This window comes from Myotis yumanensis, unplaced genomic scaffold (assembly GCF_028538775.1).
Source record: "Myotis yumanensis isolate MYYU_CA2020_CCGP unplaced genomic scaffold, mMyoYum1.0.hap1 SCAF_1, whole genome shotgun sequence".
NCBI classification, from domain to species: domain Eukaryota; kingdom Metazoa; phylum Chordata; class Mammalia; order Chiroptera; family Vespertilionidae; genus Myotis; species Myotis yumanensis.
The window spans coordinates 227,331,697-227,358,562 of NW_027223752.1; the positions used below are offsets into that span (position 1 = coordinate 227,331,697).

A 26,866-nucleotide genomic window follows, 5' to 3' on the forward strand; every position below is an offset into this window, starting at 1 on the left:
AATAATTTAAGATGACAGAGATCTTTGCTTTATTCCATAGTCTATATTCTAAAATCCTGAAATTGTGCCAAAAAACAAAATAAGTACTTAATTAAATTCTGTTGAATAAATTAATGACTCCTCCCACTGATCCTGGTTCAAAGTTCTTATTTTCCATAAAAACAACTCAGAGAACTTTTAAGGCATTCGACTATGCGAGAATGAAAAAAGATGTTTTCATGTTGTGTGATGGTGCCTAGCTTTTGTCTCAATCTTGTTTGAAGAGCTGGGATGAACTCTATGGAAGAATTCTTAACAGAGAAGATGGCCACCTAAAAAACCTGACGAGCTCAGCATCATGTATTATGGGATAAAGACAGCATAGGCATGGGGAAATGTAAATCACATTCAAGAAAAGAAGCAAAGGCTATAACTAGAAAAGTGTGAGGGTGAACACATCAAAAGATCAAAAGTTAGAAGAATGAAGTGCAAATTAGGGATGGAGAGTGAGATGGATCAGGGTAAGTGGTACAGGAATAATGCTATAAAAATTTGATGCCCTAGGGTGTTCTCTGCATGGTGCTAAGCCTTGCAGGATTGAAAATTTTTTCTTGCGTGAATTTTAAATGCTTTGATTTGTACTTAATGATAGGGAACTTGTATGTGCCACTCAGTAAAGATGGATTTGTCCGAGGCCCTGCTAAATCAATGCATATTCACTGAAATCTCTTGTCATTGTTCTGCCAGAGAAAGCTCTGCATCCATTCTGCCACATGGAGATCTGGCTAGTCTGTATCTGTGTTTGTAACCAGCTGGGACTTTTACTGTCTTCATTATGCCATTTATTATATCGGTAGACAGTTTTCCTCCAGTCTTTGTTTTCCTTGGTGGAAGTTATGCTCCTTTTGTTTGTGTTATAATAGAGAACAAGCCATTTCCTTTTCAACATCAACAAGCCCATCAGTCATATACTTTGACTTATAAATTTTGAGTGCCTTTCAGCACTTTTAGGACCAAGAAAAGATGACTTTACTCTGAGCCACAACATTATGAGGGCAAGAAATTCCCTCAAGAGGTCATATAATCTAATCCTCTGACTCCAATTGAACATTAGCTTTTGAAGAGCTCATCACTTACAGATAAAATCTTCCTCTTTGCTTTATATTCATATGACATTGAAGGGGGCTACGTTTTCTGTGAGCCTAGAGGAAGAGAAAATGGCTTTCTTCAGGCCAAAGAATTTTGCCTCTTTTACTAAGATTTACAACCTGGCAAAGAAACCTGTAAATGGATCATTGCTGTAAGACACAGTTCTACCTATATCTAGTAGTTGAAGGGCCAGTTTGGTACATTTGTTTCCTCCTGCTCCATAACAAATTACCACAAATTTACCCAAAACAATAAAAATTATTGTCTCAGAGTTTCCATGAGACAGAAGTCCAGGAATATGGGTGCTTTACTCAGAGTCTTATCAGGTTAAAATTCAGAGGCTGACTGGGGCTGGGATTTCATCCACAGCTCAGGATCCTCTTCCAAGTTACTGATGGTAAAAGTTTTCAGCTGAGGACTAAGATCTCATTTCCCTGCTGACAGGCACCTGGGGGCTATTCTTATCTTGGAAACTTCCCTGTTACATGTCAGCTCTACAGCATTTCAGATTTTTTGTTCAAGGCCAAAGGAAGACTATTTACTTCTGCTTCCAGGCCGTATGATCTCTTCTGTAGGCACAGCTTATTAGTCAGGCCTACCCAGGATAATATGCCCTTTGATTAGTTTAAAATCAGGGATCTTAATTACATCTTAAATGTCTTCACCTTTGCCTAGACTATACCAGATATAAAAGGGTCAAGAATCTCAGGGACCAATTTAGAATTCAGCCTATCATAGTGGAGATGCAGTAACCCATTATGGTAGTATTTGTTGTTGTTTTGTTAATTCTCACCCAAGGATATTTTTCCATTGATTTTTAGAGAGAGTGAAAGAGAGAGGGAAAGACAGAGAGAGAAACATCAATGTGAGAGAGACACATCCATTGACCACCTCCTACATGTGTCCCAATCAGGTCTTAGGAAGGAGCCTGCAACAGAGGTATGTGCCCTTGACTAGAATAGAATCTGTGACTCTTTGGTCCACTGAGCCAAACCTGCTAGGGATATGTTAGTTTTTGATGCTTGTAAGTTGCCTTCAAATTTAGTGGCTTACAAACAATAGTAATTGATTATAAGCTTATGATTCTATGAGTTGCAATTTGGGCTAAGCTCGGCTGGAAAGTTCTGGCCAGCTCAGCTGGATTTACTAATAAAATTGCAATGAGCTATTGGGTTGACTTGGGGCTTCTTGGTCCTAGTTGTTCTCACATTCCTGATGTTTTACAATAAGCCTACCTTTCTCCAGAATGTAGAAAGTGATCTTAGCATTTTTTCACAGTGTAGCTGAGTTCCAGAAGAAGCAAGAGGAATGGAAAGCACCTTTCAAATCTTGCCTTCTCTCCTGTTTCCTAATGTTATATTGGCCAAAAAAAGTCAAATGTCTAAGCCAAGGCCCCTAAAATAGAGAAATATAGTCTCAAAGGTAGGAGCTGAAAAACTGTGAAGCCAATTTTTAAAATTTGCCACACCCAGCAGAAATTTCAAGTCAGGAAAATGAGGGAAAAAGACCACTGGATTCGACACTAATACAACACACATATACTCCACTTTCATAAAGAAAAAAAAAAAATCATTCTATAACTTATTTTAAAAAAAACTTTTTGTTCACCTTTTGAAATTAGACTATACTTTTTTGAACTTTCATTTTTTAATATTTATTTCAATTTCTATTTTTCTCCTGGTTTCTTTTTAAAGTAGCTTTTTTCCCTAGAAAATATATTGAAAGATATGAGTCACCATTTCTCCATGACCTCATGAAATATTTTGTAACTACATGCACCCTTATGACCCCTTCTCATTTCAGCTTCATTAAAAATTAGGATGTACAATTAGAATACGTAATTTGACTCAAATCTATTCAAAACCAACCAGACTTGGACCTTAGCTGTAATGACATTGAAGCCCTTAGCATTCAAAGAAAATTACAAATGAATCAGCAAATTTAATGATACTGCAGGCAGCTCTCTTTTCCTGATCAAAGACTACAAGGAAGAATGAAAATCAAGCAAAAAAAAAAAAAAAAAAGATAACAGGAGGACAATATATGTATTGGATTTTGTCTTGTCAATAAAAAAAAAAAAACTAAAGTCAGGAAGCTCTCCAGAGTAGTTTCTGGGAAAGCAGAAGGACAGGGGAATGCTGAATTAATTAAAGAAGGGGGGTACTGTGACATGGGATTCTGAAAAAAAAAATGTTTATGGTGAAAATACAAGCAAGAAAGAGAAGGAAAGCAAGAGTAAAAGAAAAGAGGCTGGGTAGCATTTCTGTAGCAAAAACAAATACTTCACTTACATGTGCTTAAGATGTTTAATTATGTACCACACTAGAGGCCCGGTGCACAAAAATTTGTGCACTCAGGGCAGGGAGGTCCCTCAGCCTGGCCTGTGCCCTCTCGCAATCTGAGACCACTCAGGGGATGAACACCTGCTGGCTTAGGCCCGCTCCCCAGAGGATCAGTCCTAAGCTGGCAGTCAAACATCCCTCTGGCAGCCTGGGAGCCCTCGAGGGATGTTCACTTGCCAGTAGGGAGCAGGTCTAAGCTGCAGTCGGACACCCTTAGCGCTGCTGAGGAGGTGGGAGAGGCTCCCACCACCACCACTGTGCTGGCAGCCATCAGCCTGGCTGTGGCCGAGTAGAGCTCCCCCTGTGGGAGCACACTGACCACCAGGGGGCAGCTCCTGCATTGAGCATCTGTCCCCTGGTGGTCAGTGTGTGTCATAGTGACCAGTCATTCCCAGTTGTTTTGCTGTTAGGGTCAATTTGCATATTACCCTTTTATAATATAGGATAGAGGCCTGGTGCACTGGTGGGGGCTGGCTAGTTTGCCCTGAAGGGTGTCCCGGATCAGGGTGAGGATCCCTCTGGGGTGCCTGGCCAGCCTGGGTGAGGGGCTGAGGGCCGTTTTCAGGCTGGCCAAGGCCCCCAGCAGGGACCCTAACCCCATGGGGGTGTGGATAGCCTGGGTGAGGGGCTAAGGGCCGTTTTCAGGCTGCCCACAGCCCCTTCAGGGTTGGGGAGTCCCTCTGTGGTGCCTGGCCAGCCTGGGTGAGGGGCTGATGGCCGTTTTCAAGCTGGCCATACCCCCCCGGCAACTCAAGCTCCCAGCCTCTTCTTTTTTCTTTTTTTCTTTTTTTTTTCAGCGCCTCCTTGAGCGGAGGCCAGGGTGGGCTGGAAGCAGGTATCTGGGATTTATTTATCTTCTATAATTGAAACTTTGTAACCATGAGCAGAGCCCAGGCCCAGCCGGGGCAGGCGGGAAGCTTGGCTTCCTTCATCGCTAGGGGTAACCCAAGTCTCATGCTCCCTCCAGGTCTGTGGCCACCGCCATCTTAGTTGGGTTAATTTGCATACTCACTCCTGATTGGTTGGTGGGTGTGGCTTGTGGGTGTAGCAGAGTGACTGAGTGATGGTTAATTTGCATCGTTCTCTTTTATTAGTGTAGATTACTACACTTAGGTTCTCAAAGAATGATGTACGCATGAGAAGGTCTTTATAAAAACACGCCTTTCCTTAATACTACCAGCAGAATTACATTTTAAAACACAGGTGTGTTTATATTACTCACTTTTTAACACAAAACCAAAAGCATTGGTGGTTCTGTATCATCCATAGGATAAAGTTCAAATTCCCTAACTTTGCAAACAACCTGGCTATGACCTAATGCATACAGTAAGCAATGTTCACAGCTGTACCTAGTATACCTAAGAGAAATTATACAATATTTCTGTGTTTTTGCTTTATTTTTTCCATCTTCACCTGGAGGACTCATTATTGTAGTCTTGGTCAATTTTCCAGGAAATAGTACATTTTTTCCCTATCCTTTGCACTTCACAAACCAGAGTTTATTTCTCTAACCACATTTATACTTCTGCACAGTAAATATTGGTTTATTAGTCTTTCTTTATTGGATTGTGAATGACTCTGGTGCAGGGACAGTACCTGGTTCACTGCTGAACTTGAAGAACAGTACCTGAAATGTAGCAGGTGCTCATTTGGTGGGAATAAATGAATCAATCAATCAAGAGTAAATAACTGAAGTTTTCAGAGAGGTATAAGGGATCAGAGTCTAACTACTCTAGCCTTCAAAAGAACTGACTACCAGTAGTCTATGGGGCTCCCTTAAAAATTGCCTTCACATGTCACCTATCATATATATATATATATATATATAAACTGGGAAGAGTGATACCAACAAGTAAAGTGAGCCAGGAATTGTGCTCTGTAGACACTCTAATCAGTATTTTTGGTCACATATCAAGTTGTCCTTTGATTTCAATATCTGTACACCACCTGGACTAAATCTGGTTTAGGCCTATTGTCCTAGAGTAAATTTTATTTGTGTCCTTTTTCACTATCAAAGATATTATTTGTTGTAAGATGAATTATATGATCATCCTGAAGTTGCACTTATTTTTTTTAGATTAAAGTGTCTAATCCATGAGAATATTTAGAAAGTATAGAGTAGACTAAATTTAGAATCACAACATCAAGAAACTAGAAGATTTGGGTTAGAAATTAGAATTGAAACTCCTGCCACTAACTCAATGTAGTTTTAATTGGAAGCTAACATTTAATTTACTTCCGTTACATTATGTGGAAAATAAAAGAGGGAGGGTGTAAAAACAGTATAATATGTTTGAGGTTAAAAATTTTAAATCAAACTCTTGATTGTACAAGGTTAAGAGAAATAAAACATAGTGTAGAGAACTGAAATGTACAGAACATCCTCAGATCTTGTATTCATTACTTATTTTATGTTTTCCCCTTCCTGAACTTTTTGCAAGAGTTGCAAGCAAATAAAATGTTGACTGGTTTGGCTATCACATCTTTTATCTCTAGTGAAGGTGCAAATGAGCAATAAAATGGTTTCCTGGATGGTAATAGAAGAGAGATAGTGAAACAGTAGAGGACCAAAGCAATCTATAAATGGGATAATAAGAGCCAGCCTAACCAAGTGGATTGCAGATGATATTGTTTGTTTCAGAAGAAGAGAAGGAAACTGATGTATAAATATTATTTTAAAAGGACCTTATAGGATCAGCCCTATGAAATCCAGCCAATAGCTTTCCCGGAGGTTAAGGAAAGACTTGTCCAAATTCATAATGCAAGAATAATTTATATCTCACCATTCACCACATTCTCTGCCTGCATGCTATAAAATAGCCATATTGACATCTGATCATTCCCCAAGCACACCATGCCATTTTAGAACTATGCACTGTCCTTGACCCTATTTGCATGGATTGATGACCTTCTTCTTCTCATCCTTCAAAAAGCTTAAGTTTGCTATCACTCTCTTCTCTTTCCTTCTCTTCCACCTCAATTTACTACATGCATCACCTTGTTTAGATTTCAGAGAAGTTTAATAGTTCTATTTCCTGAAACCCATATCCCCCAACATTGCTGAATTGTTAAAGACATGATTTGTGGAATCAGAGAGATTTGTATTTGAGCTCTACCATAAGCCATGTATCAGAGGATATTTTATAAAATTTCTGCTGGTATTCTCACCATAATTTTTTAATAATATGGTGAAAATAACATCAATCTCATAAGATTGTTTTGGGGATCAAGTGAAATGATGCACTAGAATTGTTTACTACAATGCCCAGAACTCAATGAAAACTAATAGTATAGATGATTTTTCTCACTAAACTGTATAATAAAAATGTCATTATTCTTTCTTAAAATTCATTGGGGTGACGTCTGTTAATAAGATTATATAGGTTTCAAGTGTACATTTCTATAATATGGCATTGTGTGCACAACACTCATAGTCAAATCATCTTCCATCACCACATATTTGAGCCCCTTTATTAAAACTTTTCTAAATAGTTTTGTGTCTTTAGCACCTTTCTACAGTACATGTATCAAATATAAAGCATTTTAATTATTCATATCATTCTCCTCTTCTGCTTTGTGCACCAAATCTAAAATAATTGATCAGAAAGTCTATAATAATTTTAAAATTAACATCCTGAGAAATGTTGCATGAATGTTTTCTCTACAGTTTTATCTGGAGAATATGTCCTTGGCTGTCAAAGACTAAGCCTATCATTAAGGAAACTTAGATAAAGATGGGTAGCCATGGGAGTGCCATGTGCCCACAAACTGCCTGGAGGGAGAACAATCTTTTCTTAAAACTACAAAAATTTGACCACTACATCACAAGAATGGTCTTTTGTTTTACTCCCTGCAATCAGTGAGAGACCATTTCTATATTACACCCTCTCTCCCTGAAATTCATTTTGTGCTTCCTCCAGTCTCTTCCACATGGAATTCTTCCCACACCCCTTTCAGATAGCTTGTGAAAAGTTGCCAAAATCATCCATTGTTTCAGGGCAAGTTTAAAATAACATTTCAGAACAATGGACAGCAGACCACATCTGTTCTCCAATTCCTCCTCTCTCTCCAAACCCAGACATTGCTTCCTTCAGAGCCTGGCCATGCCACCTCAATCCATGTTGAGAGAATCCACAAGGAGAAAATAGCATATGAACTATTTTTAGCACCACTGTTTCTATACTGTTTTTGAGATGATAAAAAGCAAAACTCAGGTCAGGAATTTGAAGAGGAGGAAAGCTCTTGGGTCTGTGGCAGAAAAACTGAAAGACTCCAGGGCTTCAGAGACAACAGATGAAAATACCAACAGAATAAGCCTTAAAAATCACGTATTTAGCCAGCCATTCTTGAGAATGCTTTAAACATTATTCTGATACAATTGATATTTTAAAATTTTTCATATTTTAAGCAGTCCCCAAGAGCCATATTAAAATTTTCAAGCAGTGCAAGCAAGTATAGTCAGCCTAGAAGAAAACACATGGAATTGGGGTTCACAATGAGATGCTGGGTCTCATTCTGTCTCTATGTTCCTCATCTCATAAGCCTAAGTTTCTTCATCTTTGGTATGAGATGTAAAAGATAACACATTATTTAAAGTGCACATATTTCTAAAAACTATAATAAATAACTGCATTATGAAGTATTTAGGAATTTTTTTCACATCTGTAACCATGTTAAGAAAATCAGCACTACTAGCTTCTAAAATCATCAGATGCATTAAATTTTGGTAAATCTATGTAATCTTCTTAATTTAATTATTTCTTTAATACTTAAGATCATAAAGACCTGAGTATATTGAATTCCAACTTTTTTCATTGTTGACACTATTACAGATGTCCCCTAATTTGCCCTTTTGCCCACCTCTACCCGACCCCTATACCCTAGAAGAGGAGTGGATAAAAACGCTGAACTACAATTTCTGATTTAAAAATTGGCCATACAGATGATAGCCCCAAAATTAATTTCTCAAAAACTAATGAGCAAGTGAAAACAAAGGTAATAAGAGTCTACCTAACATGGCCTACCAAGGTGATCACAATCCCCCAAAATGCTTCCTACTGACAGACATCATATTAACTATAATATTAAACAAATTATTGCCTGGGTTTCCAACCAGATGGTCAGCAATCACGAGGTTCTTGCTGAGCAATTCTTGAAGGGGTGCCAAAGCAGTTGTGTAGTTCTCCTGATCTTTCTGGATGTCAGCCATTCCGAGCCCCATGTGACTTATGTCCCAGGGATAAACACTGGCCAGGAATGGTCAAAGCACGGTCATTGAGCTGCAATACCACATGACCAGCAATTGCATCTTGAACTGAGAGATGGAGGTAAATGCATATAATTGTCCAAACTCAATAACTAAATATCACCTTTTTAGTGATATTGCTAAAGAATTTAATGGAGCCTGGCCAGTGTTGCTCAGTGGTTGAGCATAGACCTGTGAACTGGGAGGTCACGGTTCCATTCCCCATCAGGGTATACGCCTGTATTGCAGGCTCAATCCCCAATAGGGGGTGTGCAGGAGGCAGCCAATCAATGATTCTCTCTCATCATTGATGTTTCTATCTCTCCCTCTCCCTCTCCCTTCATTTATAAAATCAATAAAAATATATTTAAAGAAAAAGAATTTAATGGAATGTTTTTTTAGGTACCAATATATTCAAATATGTTTCTATAGAAACCTAGTGGAATGGGCCACTTTATTTTCACCAAGGATTATGAGGCCAAAATACTTTATTTGCATTATTTGTAATTAGAAAAGTATTTGAGCCTTTCACTCAACATTAGTGAGAAAGCTCCCAACTTTTAAGAATCTTATTATCTTAGATCATTTAATGATTTTACTTAAATTTTCTATTACTACACATCTTTGAGATGGCTTTGTGCTAAAAACTGCATTGTGAGTCAGGTTTGGAAAATTTAAAATCTTAATAGTTGTAACTACCTGGACCATTGTTCTATGATAGTTGACAAGTCATTAGCTTTCCTCAGACTCAGTAACAGGAGATGAGAAAACCAGAGGGCTTTCAGTATCTCCACTATCCTTACATCTCTAGTTCATAAAAATAGAGAGATTTCAACATGTTAAAACTGGTTGGGATAGCATATTATTTGTCACAAGACTGTAACATCTTTTTTTTTTTAGCTTCTGAAATACGTGGAAGAAGGAAGGTGACAAAAAGGGAGGGTGCATAAATCATTTTTTTTGTAATATTTCAGTAAAATTATTTTTTTTATTTCTTATTGCAAATGTAATCAATCTTCATTATAAAAGCATAGAAAGTTATAGAATGTTATAATAATAAATAAAAATTTCCAATAACTACCAAAACAGAAATAAATACTGTTGAAATTTTGAAATAAAATTCTCCAATCTTATTTCTATTTCATATCACACACATAGATCTTTAACTACTCATGTTTATCTTTGACAAAAATTGAGATAAGTTTTTATAGTTTGTAATCTGATTTTAATATTTGGAATTCACCTTGAGCATGTTCTGTGCCATTAAATACTTTTCAACAATATAAATATATATGAATGTATGTAACTACTTTTTATTGTAAGGTTAATTTGTTCCCAACTTTCACCAGTAAAGTAAAGTTGAAATAAATATTCTGATAGATAAATACTCTTGCAAATGACGCATTATTTTTCTGTTAAATTTCCAAAACTAAAATTACTAAACCCAATGCCAAAATGGACTAGAATATATTGAAATTTTCTTGGAATACATTTAATATGAAAACTATAGGGTAAGAAAAGTCTAGCTGTGCAGAGCATCATCAAGACCATAGAAAAGAGCTAACTCTCATCTTAATATGGGAAAATCTGCTCCAGAGTAAATAAATTCCCCCACAAATGATGGCTAGAATCTAAGATTAGAGTAATAGTCTAAATCCCAATTTAGTGTCCTTACGTTCAGAACAATGTCTTTCTCTTTCCCCTGACAAATAATGTTTCTTTTCTTCTTATTATTGTAATGATAAATTGGAAACACCCACAGAAACATGTGCACTGGCCGTCCCTCCAAGGAGAGTGCTGGGTGGAGGACGTCAGTATGCTGTAGCTATCTGTGTACCCGTGTGAGACTGAAACAGACCCAACTCAGCACTCCTCCCCTGCTTTCCAAAGACATAGCTACTGGAGTGAGACCATCCTTTTCTCCCCCTGAAGCTATCTTATCAGTTTCCTCTCCTGAGCCCCTGTGGATGCAGGGGAATTGTCAGCTTCAACCTTCCTACAAACAACTCAGTCAGCTGAAGTGCCAAAATTAAGCTTCTTAATTTAGCACTTTGATTTGAAAACCTTCTTCACTCTCAGTTCCAAGCCAGGTATTTATAAAAGTTTTCACTTATCTGACAGAGTTCAGCCTCTTTCAAATAACTTTCCCCTCCCTCTGGGAGGCACACACTCAGTCACTTGCCTTGGAGCAATGAAGAAAATCATCTTGGGGATAGAGGATTCAGGGCATTGTCAGAAATGAAGGAACTCCAAATGAGAAGATCCTGACTTCATAGAATTCAGCACAGGAAGGCAAAAGCCATCCAAGAAAGTCACCAAAACTTTTGTTGGATACCTGTATATTGTATACCTGTTTGGATCCCGGAACAAGAAGATTTCCATCTGAAATTTATAAAAGTTGCTCACTCACAGCTTCTCTGTAAATCAGACTCAGTGAAATTAGAGCTAAAAAAGACGTTAGAGATGATCTATTCTAGTCTTTCAAAGATGCCAGTACATTGGGCAATTGGGCATATAAATACTGCATCCTCCATATTGCAGCTCTAAAGGAGATATTTAATGCAATTACATTAAGCACTTGCCATAACCCAAATGCCCTTTCAATTACTAAAGAAAAAGTAAATACTTTTCAATACATTTCTGTGAACTGTTTCTGTGTATTATTGTCTTTAGAAGTGTAGATAGTTTTCATGTTGTATAATTATAGTTGATATTTTATAAATACTGTATAATACTCTATAAAGTGATTTCTCCTATTTTGCTTTGGCTTCTTGGAAGCTGAGAGGTGAATGTAAAATTCAGTTAGTGTCTAAACTGACCTTTATAATATGTATTTTTTGTGTTTACATATTCTTAATTTTCTACTTATATTTTATTTATATTAAAGTGCCTTAAAATTATTTATGTAATAAGTAAAATGCATACCAAATTAAGTTAAATACCTGGCATTTCATTTCAATGTAAAATGTTAATTTACTGCAGCATTAATAAAAACCTTTGATAACTGGGTTGTAGAGTGGAATGGAAAGAAGGATAAAATCTTATGTTTGAAATGGCTTTGAACAAATTAAAATATGCAGTTAGAAAGTTTATATAGTGTATCTAAGGCAATACTATATTAATCAGGATGCTTAGGTTAGCCATTTCTCCCTTATTCTTAGATAAGTAGGTATTTCTATATGATAAGGTGAATCTGCTACCTTAGTCATTGTCAGTCTTTGGGTTCATCACTTTGCTGAATTCACAGGTTTGTCTTAGTGGAAAAAAAAATCAAAGTGGTCAAATATGTGAGTGTGCTTTTTTAATCTATAAAGTACTCTTTCTATATCAATTAGCACTTTGAGCAAAATCAGTGAGAAGAAAATGCATCATATCTGAGCATAATTATTTGTCTGCCATACTTGTTCATTTATCAAGTTCATTATATGAGGACCAATGATAATAATCAAAGTCCTACTGAGCCAATCACAGGTGGGTGCATATTAAGAAAGATCAGAACACAACTCACCCAATGGCTCACACTGACAGCATGGAGTCAGAGAAGCTCTTGGACCTGGAAGTAAAAAAAAAAAAAAAAGTGAGTTATAATTCCAGCTCCACCTTTACTGTTTGGTGTTGGCAAGTCTCTCCCTTGTGTGAGCCTTTCTGCTTTTGCTCTGAGAGACAAGGGCACTGTAGAAGGTGATCACACAGGTGTCTGTGCTCTTGGGATTGAGGATTCTACTGATGCTTTTCAATCAGGAAAACAAAAGAAGACAGAGGTTCCACTCTGACATTTGAAAATGAACAGTAGGGAGACCATGAGTTTCCCAGAAGTGGAGAACATAAATTTGATTAAAGTCACAATGCAACGTTGAAGGCAAAGTGCCTGTGTCTCTGTTGATTGCTGAGTGACAGGCTCCGCGGGGGGCCCTGCTGGCCCTGGGAAGACTAACTGTATTGGCAGTCAGCATGGAACAGACTGCAGGTCAGGAAGGAGCCCTTTTTAGCCACACTTGAGTGACTGGAGAGCAGCGTTGTCAGATTTAACCGTGTTCAGTGCCGAGAACAGTGATAGACATATGCTGGCCATCTTCCCTGTCCGTTAATATTCTAGACATTCGGGAAGAATGTTTGTAGTTTAAGAATTTAGAAGCCAGTTACTTTCTGCTAGACAATTTTGCTATTCAAATGCAAACTTCTCATACTTACATATTAAAACATAGTCCTTCCCTGTGACCACCTCTTTCTACTTCAGAGCAAGCAACTTAAAACTTCCTCCTCAGACTGAGCCCTGAAATGTTTGCCAAATGATTCTGATGCCCTGGCTTGTATCCTTGGTGTTGAAAACATTGAGAAGTTCCATTGTCTTTGAAGTAAGTATGTTCAAAAGAAATACCTAATTAACCACTCTTAGTTGGAAATCTCTATATCTTTCTATGCCTTCTAACCAACACAAATTTATATATAAAAACTGCTGATGAGAATTCAAGAGATACACCTGTTCACAAATCAGCACGTATACAAACTTGGGAATGAAGAAAGAGAAAAATTAGTTACAATAAAATATAAATAAAACTTTATAAAGAGCAATAAATAAGTAGAAATGCAACTAAGTTTCAAAAATTATAGAACCGTAGAGCTGACGGGAACAAAAAAAGCACAGTATCTGAATCCATGAGTTAAGAAACAAGATACCTGGAAGACTCAAGGTAATAAAATGACATGCTCATAGCCAGCCAGCTAGTTACTAGTAAAACCAGAATTAGAATCCAGGTCTCTGTAACTTATTTATTACATTTGAAATAACAACATCATGAGGTCAAGTCCATGCCTTTATTTATGTAATGTATTTAAAGAAAAAACTCTTAGGAAAAATCCATAAAAGTTACTCTTTTTAGGAAAAATATGTTATGCCACTTCATATTATTTTTACAAAATGCACTTTAAAACCAAGTGTCAGGATGTTCCTTAAAGTATATACTTTTTCCCCATTGGAATTATATAATGAGGAATTTGCATAATTAAAATTTTCTGTGGCAGGTATCATCAAAAGCTTTCTGCTACCTAAAACCATGAACCAGACCGTGAACAATTTTCTCCCTGGAGAGCTTGAATAGGTGTTAAGGAGTATGGGAGAGAAATAAACCCAAGGGTTCAAATATAGCAGGTCTCAGAATAATAAGGATAGAATTCACAAAATGAATTCTATAATAAAGTGATCAAATGTTAGATAAGTTTAACCTGGCTAGTCATCTCATTGATGCCTAACAATTTATTCCAGAGATTGGGAAAGACAATGTGGATAGATCACTAAGAATCCATCACAATAGCTGGAAAATCAACTTCAAGTTTTCATCCAACAGAATGCAATGTATAATCCTCACTCACATCTATCTCCCAGATATATGTACACATACACATCCCAAAATGAACGATGCAGTCTAATATGTATATTGAATGTCAAAAGAATGATAGCAGCAGTAGAGAAAAGCCAGAAAGGGAGGGAGAAAAATAAAAACAACATTTGAGCAGGATGTTCTCTGGGCTAGAGAACTATTTCATACATGCTATTTGCACATAATTACATTTCAACTTCTCAATAAGCAAGTAGAGCAAATAGCACTAGTCCCACTTTGCCAATAAAGAGGCTGAAATTCAGGAAGTTTAAATAACCTTCCCTAGAACATACAATGTTATAAGCAACAGAATCAGAATTCAAATCTCTTCTAATATTTGAAAATGTGGATATAAAAATAAGGACATATTCGGGGATGCCCCTAGGGGATAGAACCAACAGCTATGATAAACATGGACACCTATGCAGTAGAGTTTTCAGATACAACAATACTGTGGAGAAACAGCTTGGTGAAGCTCATTCTCCATGGGCAGGAGTACTAAAAGAGGCTCCAGCCATGATTTCTCCCTGATGCTTCTCAAACTTCTGCTGCATTGGAAAGAGATCAGTCTCCTCTGTTCCTAAGATTACATGGTTCTGGGTTGTGAAGGCCTGAAATTTTAGATTTCATGGGTTTCAAATCTTGATGGGACTCAAAGGTGATATATGATGCACATTAGTCTGTAGAAGTAGAATAAAATAGCATTCTTTCATTAACATTTCCATGGTAATGGCTCTCACTACAAATTTAAAGTTTGTTTTAAGACAGTCCAAACTTTCAGGCCTCGAGTGGTCATTTAGTCACCACACAACTGCTGATCATTCATTTCAGCCCTGATATCACAGATTCATTAGATTCTAAGCACTCACACTTTTTAATTTTGTTTGTTCTTCAAAACAAACAAACAGAACAAAAGTTGAAGTGTTTTAAAAATGTATTAACCCCAATAAAATAATGGAGATATATGATTATTCCAGCTTCAGAAGATTGTCAGTGGGGCTACTGTGGAGTTGTTTTTACAATGAAGTGCAGTGATTTTCAACAATGAAGGCATTGGTTGGGGATTACTGGGTCTAACAATGCCCCAATTTACATCAAACTTTATGTGATAGAAAAGTATTATTGTAACGTACTTTGTATTTAAAACAAAATTTAATATATATAAATACAGTGTTTTTAAGTATATTATAAACAAATTTGAAGAGGACTTTTGTATGTAATTTGATTAGTATACATCCTACAATCCCCCTCTGTCTTGTTTCATTTTTCCTTTTTAAGCATGTTAATGTGATTGTTAGAAGCTCCTTAGCCAGAAGGGCAGAGGCTAAAGAAAAGAATAATTGTAAATATCAGTTCTGATATTGCCCTAAAAATATTGTAGTGAAGAAAGTTGAAATTACTGGTTGGAGGTTCCATATCTGAATGCACACTTTCCTCCATTAGTAGGTATAATTGAGAGTTATCTATGTATGAGTTCCATGAACCACTTCAGGAATTATAATGTTTCTTTGCACTTAAATATTTTTAAAAAGCCATAAAATATTTTAAGCTATTACCAGTGAGTGGAAGATTTTCTTTAGATTCCACTTAAAATGTAATATTCTTTAGCCCTGTGTTTTATTTGCCTTAAACACTTGATAAATTTGCACTTAGAAAATGACCCCTAGAAAACTGTTCATTCAAGGGGAAAAAAATAGAAGTAGGAGGGGAAAAAAGAAGGAGAAAATTTTACCCCTAGCAGGTAGAGCTAAGATTCAAAGTAAAGAAGAACTTTTGGGGTAGCAAATAGTGAATAAATTCTGGAAAAAACAAAGGGAAAAAGTAAAGGAATTTCAAGCCTTATTAAACCAGGGCACATTCTTCTCAGTGAGCTGTTTTTTCTTCTGGCCTTACTGGAAGGCAAGGTGAGCTTGATGAAATAAATTGTAGCTCCTTCTAAACTCAATGGCCCTGTGCAAATCATTTCAATCCTCTTTTCCTTAAAATGTTGCTTGCACGTGATTCCCTGCCTTTGTGAAATCTTTATGATATCGCTGATGAATTCTTATATGCATGGTAGTGTAAAAAAGTCACTTCTGTTTAGACTCAAGAAAGATTGCCATCAAATCCCACTCTGCTATTTCAAGCAGGATTTCCATAAGAGCTGTTCAAAAGGCATGGCAATTACATTACAGCAACACACACATAAATAAGAAAGGCAAAGGAAAAAATCACCTTTCAAAACTCTAAAATAATCTCGGAATAGCGCAGTGGTTTAGAAAGGTATAAACACACTGAAACTACATTGATTTATATTCCACTGTGATGAAATTTGTAATGATTACTTGACTGGTAGATCTGGGGGAAAAAGTTTTCATGTAATTAGGTAGCATAAACAACATGGCTGGAACAAATCAAGTTGTATGAATTAATTTTGAAATATTACTATGGAGGCAAATGACTGGCCAACTTCAAAGTCATCTTCTACTGAATAGGCTCAAACACTAACTTGTAATCTTTTCTAGTCAAACCTGGTTCTCTTTCAGTTTTCTCGATGTCATTAAATTAAGCCACCATCTATCATTCTCCATGACATAAGTCATTGTTGATATTTCCATTACTCCCAATTTCAAACCCTTTAACAAATCCTGTCCTTTTTATGTACTAAATAGCCTCCCATGCCTGTCCATGTCTTCCCATCACCACCAGCACTGGCATCACCCTAGTTCAGCTACTATCTTCCACAATTACTTCCTATTCTCCTTTCCTACCCTGTTTCCTCACAATGGCTAGAAATAGCTTTTAAAAATGTAATCTTCAACTTATGCCTCTTAAATTATTTCTGACTTATTACTCCTAAGATAAAGATATACTTATTTATAGTCACCTTTAAGACCAACCTTACGTGTCTAGCTCTACCTACATCTTTATCCTCTACCTGGAAGCATCTTCCCTTTACTTGGAGGGAAAAGAGAGGATGACTTATCCCCTATCCACCTGTTTCCTGTGATGGGAACTCCACACTGAGTAACATGCCTAGCATTTGTGCTGCCCTCATCTGTTTGCTGCTTCTGCCTCTTTTGGTTGGTTCTATGCTCTTCTGCAGAAGAGACAGGCATTTAATGTTGACCACCTAACACTGCAACAGGATTGTCTTTATTCTCATCACTCTAGCTTTCTGTCTTCTACAGATTTTGTTTATGTTGTTCCTTTTGTTCTGGACACACTTCCCTTCTCTTATCACTTCTCATATTTGAGTTCAACTTTTCTTATCTGTCTCACTGAGGCAAATCTCGTTTTACAGGCTCTCTTGGTGGGTTCACAGTAGTAAGGTCACAAGTTCTTTGAACCGCTTTGAGTGATATCCATCCCTGCACTACTCTAGAAACCCTCTGAAGGCAGAAACTACTTAGGTCTTTTCTCCACTGAATCTAGCACCTAGTGATCCTTAAATATGTGTTGATTGGCCGAATGACTGAGTCAATGTCAAAATTATTACATGATAATTAAAATGATAATAAAAGCTCAATTTTATATCACTTCCTATGATGACTATGCACATTGTAAAGTTGATCAAATAAGAAAAACTCTAAAGTTGGAAGGAACTTTGGAGGAATTGGTATTCATCAAATATTTCATAATTCAACCTTTTTCAATTTAGCATAGCTCTTCCCCTACACACCCGATGTTATATCACCAAGGTTCTACTTCAGGTAAATAATTAAATACGACGAATGTCAAAAGTGAGGTCTAGGGAGTCATTCATTAATTGATTCATAAAATATTTGCTAAGGGCCCATCTTACCTTTGGACAAATTGCTTAATGTCTGACAGGTGAGCCTCATTTCTTTAAAAGTGAAGTTAATGTCTGTATTTCATGGCTACCATTAGAATGAAATGAAAAGCTAAAGTAGGTTAAATTTCCTGCATATCACCTTTTCATTGTTGTCTCTTAGTGACTATTGTTTTTGTATTTTATTTTATTTTATAATAACCAGACAACATAAGAATTATTCTCCATTACTTTCATTTTATAGATCAAAAACTTCAGAGAGTTTAAGGGGCTTATAAAAGGTTACCCAAGGAATTAGCAAGGTAGCCCATGGAAAAAGTCAGTTCTCCTGATTCCTAATCTACTTTATAATTATTTTTAATAGAGAGAGATTGTTGTTCAGTAACTATGAAGATAACTTTGGGCTTGATGGTCTATTTTGACATTTACAGTCAGCTGGTGTATTACTTTATTCTAGATTTGAAAGATTCACAAGTAAAATATTCTCTATAATTAAACAAAGCAAAAACAAATAAACTAAAATAATAATTCTATCCCATTTTAGAAACAGAAGATAAAGAGCTAATAAATAAAATTTATTCACACATTTCCCTTTAATATTTTTTTCGATTTGTATTTTGAAACATTTTGCATTTTTATTTGCAGTAATTTTATGTCATATGATTTGAGTATATTATGACCCTCCCTGTGAATATCTTTGCCTTTCAGATATTCCACATATAGGTTCTTGCAATGACTACCATCCCATTTCCAACATTCACATCACCCAAATGTCTTTGTTACTTTCCCCAATTTTCACTAGCATCTTCTCTGTGCCTTAAAATATTATGCATTTGCTTAATTTGTTACACACTTATTTAATTTACATATTTACACAGTATTCATTTCCAAGACAACTGGTTCCTTCTAGGGATTAAAAACACATAGAAAGACAAAATATGTATTTCCCCAATGAAAAACATTGACATGGTCAAGTGAATTGAAATTTTCAATTATTTTTGTTCCTTTTTTCTAGTCTTATCTACCATTACATAACATCTCTATGCCTGCATTTATGCCCTCCTTTTTCAAATATTTCCTATCATGTTCCACTTTCTTCCCTCCCTGGGACTGTAAATGCAGAGATAATAGACAGATGATAGGAAGACAGCATGTGGATATATCTGTTAGTGTGTGTGCATGCATCGTGTGCTTGTGCATATGTGTGTTTCCTGCCCTCAAATATCAGAAGGGAAGACACATAATCACAATTAAAAATACCAATGGAAACAAAGTACAATCTATTTATTTTTTTCTCAGGCAGTATCCACAGGGCTGAACCATCTGAAATTCCTAATAGCCAACTGTTTCTGACCGTAAAGATGCCTTTGTCATATTGTTCAATCTAATAAAAGCATTAAAACCATCTATCAAAAAATAAAAACTGTTGTTGCCCAACTAGACTCAGTTGTTTTGTCATTACGAACTCATTTTTTAGATGAACTAAAAAAACTGACCTATTTGGACCTCCCAGGGAAGCATCTTAATTTAAGCAAATTTTTGTTTCAATGCTATTTCACCCACATATGAATTGTAGTTGATACAAAGGCAAACAACAGTGACCCACCAGTTGGCCACATCCTTTTGCCCTCTTCCAGGGAAGAAGGGCACAGGGAGAAAACCCTGCCTGGCTGCCTGGCTAACACTCTCTCTCACACTCCCCCCACAGCTGTCCTCCCACTTCTCTCTCTGACTGTGCTTCAAGGCAAGCTTAAGCAAATGTTTTGTTTTTGTTGTTGATGTTTGTTGTTGTTGTTTTTTTCTCCCACAGTCAAGCAACATTTATCCTAATCAACATTTACCCAAATCGATACATTTTAATTGAAACTAATGGCAGTTAGCTTAAACCAACAAATTTTTCACCAGCCTAAGTCCATTAAATCAATGTATTTCTCAAAATTGCTATATCTTATGTAAAACAATGAATTTTCATTTTATCCAGGACACATTTTTATTCCTCTCTAATCGGCCAAGTTAAAGAGTCAGACTGAAGTAATAGATTTCTTTTTTTCATACCAGCCCCAAGATCTTGAATGAAAGAAACATATTAATCACCCAGATATATGAATTCTATTTCATTCGATTTAATGTAACAGACATTTATTGAGCACCTACTGTTTGTGAAATACTGTGTTTGACACTCTGGAGGGTACAAAGTGATTAAGATAGAGCTTCTGCCCAAAGAAGCTCATAATTTAGTGGTGAATACTTCCATGGGCAGAATTAATTATAACATAAGACATAGCTAGGGAAATGTAATGGAGGAAAATATTAACTGTGACTGAGGTATTCAGGAGGATACATGAAGGAGGCTGCACTTATGCTCATCTTTGAAGGATGACTACCTGTAGTGGGAAGAACATGCCAGACAGATAGGATAGATGAAATGATATATTAGTTAGGTAATACCAACTACTATAACTAAGTGTACATCCTAAATTTTAGTAGCTTAACAGAATAGAAATTAATTTCTCACTGACAAAAGAGTCTATAGTGAATGCTTCTGACCAAGAGTCAACCATCGTTAACCTGATGTTTCTAAGATGAACTGTCCTTCTAATTGGTGAGTTCAACATTCCTTAGGACTTTGATGACTCTGCATCCAGCAAGAAGAAGGGCAAAGAACTTGGAGAAGGTGCATCTGCTTCTAACAGTCTTAGCTGAGAAGTGACACCAATCACCCAGTCACTTCTGCTTATGTTCCATAGATAAAAACCTGACCTTACTGCTTCTACCTTGATGCAAATGGACTGACAGATGTAGACCTTATCTGAGAAGCCACATCCTAGTGATAACTGTAGACTATGGGAGTAACAACATGACCTTAAGTGGACAGCCAGCTACTTGGCTACAATCAGAGACACTAGATGAGAAACACAAAGGGTTATAACTATGGCATAGAAGATGAATGATAAATATTTTAGGAGGAAGGCAAGGCCAGAATATGAAGAGCTCTTTATATCATCCTAGAGTGTGAATTCTGCACAGAAATGGGAGTCACTGGATGGGATTCGTGTTCTTATTTAAAAAAAAGAAAAACAAAGAAACAAAAAAACATAGAGATGCCTCAAATGAGGAAAGAGTCAGAAGCCAGAAGTCTACAGCCTAAGAGAGCGTCCTCACCAGGACCTGACCATGCTGGTATCATGTCCTTCTACTTCCTGCCTCCAAAACTGTGAGAAATCATTATTTACAAGTTACCCACTCTATGGTAATTTGTTGTAAGAGCCCAAATGGACTAAAACAGACCCTTACTTAATTTTATCATCAGTAAAATAGAGCACACAGTATCACTTTCACAGGGTGCTTACCCTGCAATATACTTCTGGATTATTCAAGAGGGCAAGAAGGTGGACATCTATAATCACTTTTATTAAAATAAGAAGATATGTTTACATCTTTCAGGTTATATATACAGCTCAAGAAGAACAATTAGTAAGGTAATAATGCAGCCATCATTTTTTTTTTTAGGAAGTATGCAAGGTATGCTGTATACATTACTTCTAATCCTTACATATTTAAAACACACCCCATGTTGGGATCCACTTAATGGTTTGGCCTTCACATAGCCTTATGTACCCGCTTAATTTATTCTACTGAATTTCAGCAGTATCATTGGGATTTGAATAAACTGTCTTAATATTCTGTTTTCAAGAAGATATACCTGTGCAGCAATGGACAAAGTTGGCAATTGCATGTCTAATGGGGCACGATTGCACTCTGTCAACATTCCAGCATTTCGAGGAGGGGGCATCCACAGAAATAAAATTAAGTCAGCTTGGCAAGAGAGCCCCCAAACATTTGAAGATTATTTAATCTCTTTGAGCATTCAATTACACATACACAAGATTATTCAATGCTAGATTTTGTACCTAAAATTTACTCATTAATTTACTTATTTAATTATGATTTATTGAAAATCACCAGGTTTGCCAAGCTCTGGAGCTACATTTTCTCAGTCAAATTTCCAAGAGATTGCTCTCTAATGCCCTCTTCCCCTGCCATTTGTCTCTGGATCTATTCTTGTTCATCAAATTATGTTGATCATTATATCCTACATATGAGTGAGGAGCAACCAAAGGACTTGTATACATGCATATTAGCATAACAAATGGACACAGAAACTGGGGCAGTGGGGGCTTGCCCAGGGTGGGAATGGCTGGGGGGGAGAGGTAAAGCGGTAAAAAAGGAGACATACGTAAAACTTTAGACAATAAAAATAAATAAAGAAATAAACCAGAATAAAAAAATTCCCAAGAGAAGTATATGTGATATTTACTTTGGTCACAAGTATGTATGCATTTATTTATTTATAAAAAAGTGTCACTTTCTCTAACAATGAGAAAAATTCCTTGTACTCTCACTCCCAATGCATTTCTGGTGTATTCCCACTTTGCCAAATGGAGCATGTTCAACTCTTTTCTTCTCTTAATATAGTTGATTTGAAATGGTTGATTAGAAAAAAAAGAGTCCTTTCTATTACTTGTTTGTGAGGAAGGATGGGATTTGGTCTGGTGTTAGTTTTTATAGTGATCGCTAGAGGCCCGGTGCATGAAAATTCATGCACTTGTGGGTAGGGAGTCTCTCAGCCCAGCCTGCACACTCTCATAATCTAGGACCCCTCCGATAGGGTCCAGTCCCATTGCAGTATAGTTCTTGTTCCCTAGAGCCTGCAGGCCAGGGGTAGGGACCAAGATTCCCAGATCGCAGCATGGCTCTGGTTCTCCAGAGCCTGTGGGTGGGGGGAGGGACCCAGAGGCCAGTCTGATGGCAGCGTGGCTCCATTCCCACAGCTCCCTCCCACTGCCATGCCTTGGGTGGCAGGGGCCCACAGCTCCCTCCCGCCGCCATGCTGCGGGCAGCCGGCACCCAGACTGACTCCTGCCGTGCCGGCCAGAACCCAGAGCTCCCTCCTGCTACTCTGACCAGGACACAGATTGACTCCTGCCATGCCAGCTGGGACCCAGAGCTCCCTCCCGCTGCACCAGCTGGGACCCAGGACAGACCCCCACCGCGCTGGCTAGGACCAAGACTCACTCCCGCTGCGCTGGCCAGGACCCTAGCCTGCTGTTTGGTTGTCCATCTGGTCATTTAGGTCATGATGGCCGCTGGCTTTTTATATATTAGGATGGTGTCTGAGAACAGAGATATTCCATTTTTAGCTCTCATAGCCTAAAAGGCTGCTGCTGCTGAGCTTACTAAAAGTCACTGAGGAACTCAGTGGATCCACAGACCCCAACTTGACATATTGACTTGATTCCTTCATGTGAATTTCAAAATATCACTTATGGGGCAGTAGCTACTGATTTTAAAACATTTAGCATCGTATATTATTCTTAATTTTTTACATATATGTAGAAGTACTATACTATCCCTAAACTTTGAACTTGAAACCCTGGGTCAATATCATTGTTCCACAACTACTGATCATGTTATTGAGAACAAACTCTAAACTTCCTTAGCTTTGGCTTTCTCTTCTGTATAAAAAGCATTACTAATATATAGTTTGTAAATTGTTTCAATGAGTAACCATGGAACATATATAGAAAGTCTCCTACAACACCAGACCTAATAGTCTTTAAAATGTTAATATGAATTTGTATAAATATATAACACTTAATGATTTCATGTTATGATTTATATGTCATACATTAATATATAACACAAAATCGAGTGGAATTTTTCCTTTTGCCCTGCATTTAGTGACAAAGGCCCAAAACTGAAGAAAAAATGGTTCTGAGCACCTGCATGCAAAAGAGAACTTGGGACAACTGTGTCCTGAAAGCTTACTTTACTTTAAGGCAGCAGAACTGGACCTAATACCAGTGGCCAAAACAGAATTCTCCACAATCCCCTTCCTGTTTCAAAAGCAAGACTGGAAATAGGAGAATGGTAGTTGAGAATGGCTAACATCTTAGGAAATGCAGTGTTTATAGTCAAAGAAAAAGCGATCTTCCACTCCTTTGCAAAGCTGTCCTGCTGTTAGGAAGAGAACTCTTCTTAGAGACCAGTGTTGTCTGAAAGGAGGAAAGACTTGCATCTCTGTTCCTTGCTAGATGATTGATGAATGACAGAATCAATCAAGGTGGACATCAAAAATTAATTAGGAGAGAATAATGTGCTTTTTCTGAAAGTGGGGGGCTTATAAGAGGGCAGAGACTGGGGTCTGGTTATTGTCTGGAGATCACAAATAAAGGGAGCACGATGTAGTATGTCTAGAAAGAAGGTGGGAAAACTTCCCACTCTATCCCAGTTTCCTGCAGCCTTTAAAAGGCATTAATGAAGAAAACAGCTATCCCTGATTTCAAAGTGCTCTTGTTTTGAAGTAGAAGCAGGTACCCTGGGCTGACCAAGTGTTCAAAACTGAAAGAACATGTTGGAGGCATGGATCACTGTTAAGAGTTGAAGACAGCCCTGGCTGGTTTGGCTCAGTAGATAGAACATCTATCTGTGGACTGAAGAGTCCCAGGTTTGATTCCTGTCAAGGGCACATTCCTGAGTTGCAGGTTCAATCCCTGGCCCTGATAGGGGCACTTGCGGGAGGCAGCCAATCAATGTGTGTCTCACATTGATGTTTCTCTGTCTTTTCCTCTCCCTTCCACTCTCTCTGGGAATCAATGGAAAAATATCCTCAGGTGAGGATTAACAACAAAAGAATAAGAAAACAGAAATTGGAAAAAAAAGGAGTTGAAGAGAGTTATGACTTCCTTTCTAAATGGCCTAAACAGTATATCTGATCATTGCCTCAGAAAAACTACACACAGTCTCCACGTAGAGACTGATCCATTGATGAAAAAACCAACAATGAACAGAATGTATCAAAATAGAGTGACATTAGGAATACTAGCTACCAACAAGCCTGAGCAAATGGTTTCTTCCTCACCTGTTCCCCTTCTTGTTCTTCATACCTGATGAGTCTTTGAAAGGTGGTAAATAGTGTAATAGGATAAAGAAGGAAATAGATGACCAATCCCACCCTCAGATCTCTTTAAGCCATGGGTGTGTGGTGAGCAAAGTGATAAAATAATAGTAATGGAAATACTAATGATTATAATAATAGCTAACACATATTTCTTTCACTTGACACTAGACAATATTTCACATAGAGCAAATCATAAAAGCCATATGATGTAGGTTATTTTATTATCTACTTTTGATTGCTGAGGAAATGGAGCCCATTTGAGTGTAAATAACTAACCCAAGAAACCAAAGCTAATCAGTGGTGGTTCTGAGATTCAAAGCAATAGAATCTGGCTCTAGCATTTGCACTCCTAAACTTGAATTCAAAATTGCAATCTGGACTGAAATTTTAATAATCAAATTGTACACAAAATCTCACATTTGTAAGGATGTGAGAAGTGATATTGGAGAAAAATAAAAGCATCTCATATTTATACTTCACCAAGTTAAAACTGCTTGATAAGCTCTCAATAAACTGTTTTTAAAAGGTAAGTAAATTTACATGATATATTATATATATAGTATATATATATCTATATATTATAAATTGAAGGCTCATAAAGGCACCCAACACATTTTTGTTAAAAGAACAATGTTATTAATATAACAGTGATTACTACAATGTGTATCATGTGCATAAAATATGTGAAATCTATGCAAATACTAGAGATCATATCAATTATAATTGAAATTATGGATCACAATAGCAATAAATTGGATTTATCTTTATTTCTAGATGATCACCATGAGCTTTCTTTATTATAAAGCCAGAGAAGCCAAACATAGATGCACCCTCTTAAGAAACCAACCTTCATTCTTTATATTTATGTCATTGATGTGGAAACAGTAGATGCTTGATCACAGGGGAAGCTTAATATTAGATTGAAGAAAATATTAAAAAGTACAGCAGACTGGCTAAAACAAGTCTGTACTGGCTCAGGGGAGGGTCCTGGTGACATGCTAGGTCTTCTCCACATCTAATTTTGATAATATGATTGATGATGTGATTTCTCATAAGTGGTAGAAAGAAATAACATCAAAACTAATCACATTATGCTAGCATTTGGAAGTCTAAATAAAAGGTATGTGAACTCATTACAGGAAGATATTTTTTTCATTTGAAATTTAAATTGAGCAGCCCATCCATATTTGTCTGGAAAACTTGTGAATTTGTTTGTAGATGAAAATGACCAGGGTTGAGTAATCAGTTACAACTGATTACAGGTAATAATAGGCAGCCCAGGGACTTCCTGGCAGTTAGAAATCTGCCTTTACAAATCCCAAGAATAGGGAGGATGAGGCGGTGCCCTGAGTCTCTTATTCATGTTTCTCTGTCTCTTCAAAAGAAAGAGTGATCCCCCAGATGCTAATAGAATTTCTGTATTTCTGTTTGCAAATTTAGTTTCCTCTGTGGTTTGATTTTTTTAAAAAAATGAAAATGTTGAACAGTTTTAAGTTGAGAGGATCATAGGCCTTTATTTTGTCGACTTTTCAATGATACAGTCATGGCTGTGCAACAGTCTCTACCAAGGGGGAAATTAACATTAATATAAAAACACACAGCTAGAAGAACTTGAGAAGTCTATCATTTTTTCAATATGCAGTATTCAAAACCCACGGTTGCACACCCTGCACTTAAGCTATCAAGAAATTTAGGCTATTTGAAATGTTACAAATGTGCAAGCAATACCGATTATCCTAGATGGGCGATACAGTTTCTGGACGATATAATAAATAGAGGGAAATTTAGTATGTTTGTTCAATAGAGAGTAGGTAATTGAAGTACAGGATCCAAAGTAAAACCATAAACAATAATTAGATAGTGAAAATGTGGAGAGTTGACTGTGACCCACATAATAATACAGCTGAGCATCAGCAAAGACAGAGCTGCCTTGCAGTTGGAAGCAGATTATAAAGGGAATGTATGCTTAATAAACATCTGGGGGAAACTGGGATAAATATCTGAAGAAGAATCTTCTCAAAAAGGGAACCCTCTAATCTC

General features: G+C 37.0%; 1 long non-coding RNA gene across 1 annotated transcript in view; it reads right to left on the reverse strand.

Moving 5' to 3' along the window:
- The window catches only part of LOC138997169 (uncharacterized), a 370,451-nt gene that overhangs the window by 59,564 nt on the left and 284,021 nt on the right, over positions 1 to 26,866 (reverse strand). The window contains exon 2 of the long non-coding RNA XR_011468911.1: positions 12,224 to 12,268. This is a non-coding gene — a long non-coding RNA (uncharacterized lncRNA). The remainder of the gene's footprint in view (positions 1 to 12,223; positions 12,269 to 26,866) is intronic.